The sequence below is a fragment of the Pseudophryne corroboree genome, chromosome 6 (assembly GCF_028390025.1).
Source record: "Pseudophryne corroboree isolate aPseCor3 chromosome 6, aPseCor3.hap2, whole genome shotgun sequence".
Classification (NCBI taxonomy): Eukaryota; Metazoa; Chordata; class Amphibia; order Anura; family Myobatrachidae; genus Pseudophryne; species Pseudophryne corroboree.
Window position 1 is genome coordinate 787,059,535 of NC_086449.1, and position 6,607 is coordinate 787,066,141.

General features: G+C 46.3%; 1 pseudogene; it reads right to left on the bottom strand.

Moving 5' to 3' along the window:
• Positions 1 to 3,260: 3,260 nt before the first annotated feature.
• Positions 3,261 to 3,378, bottom strand: LOC134939156 (5S ribosomal RNA; annotated as a pseudogene).
• Positions 3,379 to 6,607: the final 3,229 nt, after the last annotated feature.

Genomic DNA, 6,607 nt, shown 5'->3' on the forward strand with positions numbered 1-6,607 from the left:
GCTGGAAGACCATACCTCTCCAGCACAGCCCACAGGTACTGATGATTAACTCGGTCAAAAGCCTTGGACTGATCCAATGGCAGCAAATACTTACCCCATTTTTCAGCACGACATTGCTCCACAGCCTCCCGGATGCCAAGGACAGCACTAAAGGTGCTTCGGCCTTTACAGTGCAATGCTGAGACGGAGAAAGTAACAGCCCGGAAACTTCCATCAGCCGATTAAAAAGTACCTTTGCCAGAATCTTTCTGTCCGTATTGAGAAGAGCGATGGGGCGCCAGTTCTCAACACGCACCGGGTCCCTACCTTTAGACAATAATATGAGACCAGAGGATCTCATAGAGGGAGGGAGTGATACCTTACCCAGGCTTTCATTAAATACCTCCATGAGATGAGGAGCCAAGATGTCTGAAAAAGCTTTAAAAAATTCAGATGTTAACCCATCTGGGCCTGGAGATTTTTTTATAGACAACTTGTCTATGGCTTACTTGACCTCCTCCACTGTCACATCACTCCCCAAAGAGTCAAAAGAAGGATCAAGTTTCTCAAGCCCAGGTGTCTCCCTCAGAAAGTGATCCATCCTCTCTCTGATGAGTGGCTGCTCAGACAAAAGGCTGGAGTAATAGGACCTGATGACTTCCAAAATACCCTCCCTGTCTTCATGAAGAGTACCCTGGTCATCAAACAGGCCCCGGACCTCCCTCAAATCAACTGATTTTCTGCAACTCTGGTAGGGATCAGGCGAGTGGTACTTTCCATAATCCCTCTCCAGAATCAAAGAAGCCAGGCGATCGTACTGATATTCCTTCATCTGAGCCTTCACCCGGGAGATTTCCCCACTATCTCCATGCTCAGAGATCAAGAAATCCAGTTTCTTTCTCAGGCTCTGGTAGATACATCTTTTTGTCAAGTTTTTTCTGGCTACCAGCCTTTGAAAAAGCCTTCGAGTCCTCTTTTTACACTCCTCCCACCACTCAGACCTACTCCAACCAGCCTCCAGAAGTGTTTCCTGTAGTTGAAGAAAGTCTCTAAAGGACTGTCTAACTCCCTCCTCCTTCAGGAGCTCGGAATTCAAACGCCAAAGGCCCGGCCCTTTCTGAGGGGTTTCTGAGACGTTCAAAGCAACACACAGAAAAACGTGATCGGAGAACTCTACTGGCTTTGACTCAGGAGGCAAAGTTTTCGAGGACTCCTTAACAAAAAACCATCTATCCTAGACCTACAACTACCACAATGATAGGTGAAACCTGTGAGGTCTGGGAAATGGCGAACGTGCACATCCACCGGACCAGCCTCTCTAACCATGCTAACTAGAAAATTGGAATCATAGCCCAGGGTCGCCTTTTTGTCCCCCCTGTCTTTTGGCCTAATGACGGTGTTAAAATCACCTCCAAAGACAATCTGCCGGGCCGTAAAAAGAAACAGTTTTATCTCCCTGAAAAGACATTTCCTGTCCCACTTTGAATGGGGCCCATAGATGTTTATTAGCCTCAGGTTATGTCCTCTCAGGTTGACATCTAAAACCATGCACCTACCTACCTGTAAATCTATAATCCTGTGCACGTTTACCATATCAGTAAAAAGCACTGCCAACCCACTGGACGCCTCGGCCGCAAGAGACCAGAAGGAAGGCCCCCGCTTCCACTGACACTTGGCCCGATGGAGTGTGGCCAAGTCACCTACCCTGGTCTCCTGCAGAAGTCAACATCAACCGTGTTGAAAAAATCGAAGGCCAAGAAACGAGCACGTTCAGAAAACACGGAAGCCACATTAATGGTGGCACATCGTATAGGTTGGGGATCCATGTTTCTTGGATTATAGAGGTAGGACCCCATTCACTTTTTCTTTGCTTGTCTTTTAGAATCCTCGTCCGAGGATCCTACTCTTTTACACGTTACCCCGAAGGGAAGAACATCCTCATCGGACAAAGAGATTTCTTCCACCTCCCCCTCCTCCACCCCACCAACAACTGAGACCGCAGTCTCACAGAACAGACCCTTAGATCCCTCTACAACAACACCCTCCCTAATATCACACCCCTCCCAATTTGCAACCCTGTCTGGGGGAGGATCCAGATCAGGGGCTTTTGGGGCAATAATACAAGAACCGCCCCCAGGATCATCCCCACCAGAGGACGCCAAAGGAGAATAGGTAAGGCTCCCCGCCTCAAGGCTAGGAGTCTCCTCCACCACCATCACCTCTCTCGGAGATTGAGGGGCCTTCCCCTCTGAACTCTGCACTACCTCAACCTTATTTAATAACGGTCCCAAGCCCTGGCTTAACTATGTCCCTGTAGGATCCCACTCTAGATCCCCCTGAGAACTATCTAAGTGCTTGGTTTTGCTCTGAACATTACCACATCCCCCCTTTTCCCATTTATCTTTGACCGTAACTGCCACCCCATCAACAGACAGATTAGAGGCCTGTTTTGGCTGTTTACTTTTAGAAGTATTCGGAACAAACACTAGCTCTTTTCCCCCAAACATGACTACCTCCCCCTCATCCTCATCATCAGCGGAGGACAAAACGTCAAACCTATTAGAGCATACAACGTCCACCCCCCTCTTTTTCAGCTTCTTCCTCCTGCCTTTACTCACTGCCTGAAAAGATGCTTCCCCCCTTTCGACCTGGACTTTCCCTACCCCACCAGCTTCTAGTTTCCTCAACATATCCTGATGCTGTAAAGCAACCTGATACAAAGAAATTGTATGGTTCCTGTATAGTGCAGGAGCCAAAGAGAAGAAGAAAGACTACAAGTCTCTTCTGGGGCACTCTTCTGTAATAATTTATGTGATATTATAGTATTAAAAAATAATAACTTTTATTAATATTCCTCTTAAAATATAGAGCTATGAGGCAAAAAAATATATAAGTAGAACAAAAATGAAGTTGCTATCTATTGATAAAAAGGATAATCCATCCAATTTCAATAAAGTTGACTGTATAAGGTGATACAAATCAACACAAAATGAATGACCGGCTCCGTTTAAGCAAAGTATATATTCACATATATGTCTCTCTGGTATTGAAGATGCTGTGATCCTGATGTAAGTGAAATGATTATCTTGTTTAATTTCAAGGAGTTGAGAGTGTTGTTGTATGGGATCACTTACTTGGGGTACTAGACAGGAGAGATAATTCTCAGTATAGTTCCGCTGGGCTCACCATGTTCCTTTGAGTGAAATTCAGTTTTGATGGGTTATGATTGGTATTGACTGGTGCTTAGGCTCCAGGTCTACTTGCTTATAGCAGGATAAAAATACCTGCAGTGCCAGGTATTCTCTGGTGGTCTCCCAACCAAGTACTGACCTGGCCCACAGTGCTTGGCTTCCAAGATCAGACGAGGTTGGGCATACTCAGTGTGGTATGACCGCAGGTGATTTATCCTGCTTTATAATGCCCAGAACTAGGTACGGTGTATAGTCAATTTATCAGGAACTCTTATTGTCCGGATATCATGGACTCTTGGATGTCCAGAATTTGGGAGTACAATAAGGTAAGTAGATGGTGTGGGGGAGGACTATTTGAACTAAGTCCTAGGCCACAGTTCAGTTTGCTGTTGGGTATGATGCTGTCCCAAAAGCTACTTGTTGCACTAAATTGTTTTCCTTCCTAATCAGTCATAAATTGATGATAATTGATGTAAACTTGTGTTTATACAGCAATCCCATAGAAATATGGAAAACCAGGTGCAACAATGAGAAATGTATCCCCTTTTCGCCGTATAAAAGTTTTTTTATGAATAGTCACAGATAAACAATATATGTAATAGTTACTGTGAAATCGTAGGAATCCACAGTATAGTCTGAAAAGGTGATACAGCGAATGGAATTGCAGTTGTCTTTTGAAAAAATAGAAAAAATTTTTGCAAAAGATATTTGTGATTAGTGAAATAATATAGTTGAGGCTTCAAAATTGAAGTGTATTCCTACTATTAGGTGGAGGGGTCAAGATACCCCCCTTGTTGTAGTTGTAAGCGGGAACAGTCACTCTAGATCCAGGGTAAGTGATGAGTCCAGCAGAGAGACACACACGCGCCGGTGTCCGCGGTCCGTCGACCGGAAGTTCGGAAACCGGAAACGGAAGTGACGCGACGTACGTTTCGCTCTTGGAGCTTGTTCACGGATTGCCTGCTCTCTGGTCCTCCGTTACTGACTTATAAGGACCTGGTGGGTCCTAATAATTGATGAATTGATTGCAATATTGTTTAATAAAGTACTCTGAAGACGCTGAATTGTTATATCTAATGGCAGAATGCGATCAAAGTCTAAATATACTTTGAAAAGATATATAAAAGAAATACAAAAACTGGGAAGGAAGAAATTGCAGAATATTTAAAGAAAAACCCTTTATTGGGCTAATTATGTATTCAATTAGGTATAATTGTGCTTTTGTAAGGTTGCTGGATATATGAAAAAGCTTTTAGAAGAAATTTTTTGGATTATTAGATAGGTAAAAGTGGAACAGTGACAGTTGGGTATGATGTAATTCGAGTTACGGGCTGTTGAATCGGATTGTGTGATTGATGATTAAGAATAAATGCGGAAGGAAAATAAGATTTATGTATATGTGGGAACTGTAAACGTTAATAGTATAGGAAAATTGTAAAATAGCTGAATGAGTCTATGTGACTGGAGTGGATTAAATGAGGATTGTTATGGTTGGGAATTGTTGTGTTTTTGGCATATGGCTTTGCCGGGCTCGTATGATAACTGGAAAAGGCATGACTGGTAGTGAAAAAAGGGGCGTGTGGGGTGTGTGCGCTGCAAAGATGTGAGGGGGGGAAAAATGGGGGGAATGGGGGGGGAGAGAGAGGGAGAGAGGGGGGGGGGGAAAGGGGGAAAAGGGGAGGAAGAGGGGAAGAGGGAGGTTTAATGTGGAGGGTTTATGGGGTTTTTTTTTTTTTTTTTTTTTGGGGGGGGGGGAAGGGGGGGGGGAAAGGGGGGTGGTGTTTTAGGGGTGTTGTTTGTGGGGTTGATTAAGGGAGGAATGAGATAGATGTAAAGCAACCACCATGTTATCCTCATGACTGGGCCTGATTTCTAGTGCCTCCTCAACCACCCCTGCATCACGATTATGCAATGCTTTAGGGCACCGACTATAGGGATGGCCATCCGCTCCGCAGAGATTGCACCTCACCTTATTACACTCACGGGACGCGTGCCCCATCTGGACACACAAAGCACATTTAACAACCGTACAATCATTACTAAGGTGGCAAAAGTCACCACACTTGTGACAAGTTCTGGGCTGCCCAGGATAGAAACACTGAAGCCGGTCACGGCCAATATAAGCAGCAGATGGTATGTGCTTAGTCTCAGCCCCTACCTGGTGCAACATCACAAAGGTCAAATAGGCACCATCCCAGACCCCCTTAGTGTAATCAAATTTCTCAAGTGGGGACAACACTGTGCAGGACCTGGACAACCAATATACGATATCCGCAGACGGTAGTGACTCATTGCGCACCAGAACAGTAATCTTTACCCTATCCTGCCTGGTGATGGTGTTGGTTTTAAAATGGCAGTACGGCTCCTTGGTCTTGTTCTTCTCCCATTGGGAGCCAAAAGCTTGCAAGCCATTCAGGGAGAGGAAGCTCAGATCAAAGTCAGGAGTTCTCACCGGATGGATGCACGCAAAAAGGTCTGCGGCCCTAAAACCCAGCAAGAATACTATATCCAAGAACTCCGACTTTGAAGGAGCCTCCCCCTCCCCTACCCATCTAAACTGAACCACATTACGCCTTTTTATAGGCTGACCCCCACTTACCCCAAGCTGAGGACCAGTACTAGCCCAACCAGAACCCTCAAAAGTTTTGGCATATGAACCAGATCCTGGTCTAACCACAGGAGAGATTACAGGGAGACCCTTGGGTGCCTGAACATTTACCTTCTTACTGACCTCTATACCCGCACTACCAGCCCCACCAGCCATCCTAATTTGGTTTGCCTGGATCAAGCTTACGGCCGCTAAAGCCCTCACAGGCATATCCATATCTCTGTAAACTGTTTCTATTAGTGTAGTCTCCTCAGGGGTTAAGCTGCTCTTATCAACTGCCGGCAGTCCTTGGGCCAATCTTTGCCCAGTTTTTAATATGGCTTCATACTCCGGAATTCCCATTGATGCAGTTAATGATGTCACTCGTGATGTCACACATGATGCATCTTTGGCCCCGCCCCCCTCTGCCACCACAGCGACTAAGCCAGAGCCAGTCGCTGCTGGCTTACAGGGAGGGCCAGCCTCAGCATCTACCACGGCCCGCGTCGTCCCCATATCCGCAGATTCAGAGACAAGTGCATCGGGAGCAAGTCCATAGGAAGCAGTAGCAGCCACCAGAGCTCCGGCACCCGCCGTCACCATGCCCCCTGCACTGCCACCACCCAGCACTCTCTCTGGGAGAGACGCCTCCCCCTCATGGAAAGCACAGAATGACGTCATCGCAGGGTTCCCCTCGGTATCCACGGCACCAGACGCAATCCCAGAGGTTTCACTTCCATCATGGCCCACGATATCCACCACTTCTTCAGCAGTCTAGCTGCCCACCTCCATGTCTTCCACTGGAAATATGAGCCCAGATGCCGCCACAGAACCCGCCGGGACCGGGCCG